The following is a 1,359-nucleotide window of genomic DNA, read 5'->3' as shown; positions in this document are numbered from 1 at the left end:
TGGGGTAAGTAAGTGTTTAAACGGCGCTCGCAACTGTATAGAGCTACGGTCATTTGAGCGCGCGGGACACACCCAACCATTTTCAGTTGGTAGAAAATTTCTAATTTTGACTAGGTGGCGCCGAAGCCTACTCATCGATTTTGTACAACCAAAGGATCCTTAACGTGCGCAATTTACACACGGGACCTCCGAGATTTTTCGCCCTTGTCCGAGGAGGCTAGGTACTAGGTGTAGACCTTACCTACCATAAGATCCGGGGTGTGACTGAAAGACAGCAGTAAGGGGGCCAAGGAAATGCAGTAGAAGTAGAAAGGGTGCAGAAAGGGTCAAAAACCCAGAGGAGGCGGGCAAATGAGGTGAGAGTGGAGACGAAAGCAGACGACAGAACATTATTAGAGAGCAGGAAAGGATGTGAAAGTGAAAGGAGAAAATTTGAGAGAATAAAATGTTCCGCAGCTACTTGGATTCGATCCCGGGACCTTTCGGATGAGAGGCGAACACCGTAACCTCAAGGCCACGAGAGCCCTCTAGTGTTTTATCCACGTATGATGCGCAACATAGCCTGTACTAACTAAACAGTTTATTTTATTACAGTACAGTCACCCAGAGAAAAACTTCATCTCAAAACATTTCGTCACCAAAGAACATTTCAGTCACCCTCCTTTCCAACACAATCGCTTGCCCAGCCTACACCCAAGTTATATATTAGACTGTGGACAGTTGGATGGGTTAACAATCTCCTCAATCACTCCTTTTTCTGCATGAAGGGCAGTCCAGCAAAATTATAATTATTCCTTCTGTCTCAATTTGTCTTAATGCAGCTGTGTAGGAAGGGAATACAGTGTTTAGTTTTCAGCCGATCCAAGTGTGCGTTTAGAGGAAGTAATCGTGATCTAAATTATGATAGTAATGATAGTAAAGTTTTAAAAACTCGTTTATGGCGAAAGCGTGTGTTTGACCGGAGCACGCATTTGAAGGACGTGCGTTTAAGGGGAGACTACTGTACTGTAACTGTTCTGTCGGCTGTGGGTTTGAACTAGAGAATCGGCACTGTACATGACATTAGTAGTTCATTTAATGTGGAGATACCAAATGGGTTTTTGAATGGATGGGTCTAAATCTGAACTTTTTGGCAGGAGCTTGCCGGAGTGCAAGGGTCTTGTAATACAAGTGAACCAGGGTTCAAACACGAATAAACACGAACGATAAGATAAAAAGGTTAGACAACGTCCTTTTTTATTGTAAACAGAAAAGGGTTGTTATTGCTCTGCATGATACGTTATGTGTAATGGAAGACGAATGATGAAAGTTGAGTTATGTTTTTATAGATGTGTGTGTGTGTGTGTGTGTGTGTGTACA

Source organism: Aplysia californica, unplaced genomic scaffold (assembly GCF_000002075.1).
Source record: "Aplysia californica isolate F4 #8 unplaced genomic scaffold, AplCal3.0 scaffold00201, whole genome shotgun sequence".
NCBI classification, from domain to species: domain Eukaryota; kingdom Metazoa; phylum Mollusca; class Gastropoda; order Aplysiida; family Aplysiidae; genus Aplysia; species Aplysia californica.
The sequence above is the reverse complement of the archived record's forward strand: the minus strand, read 5'-3'. Positions refer to the sequence as shown.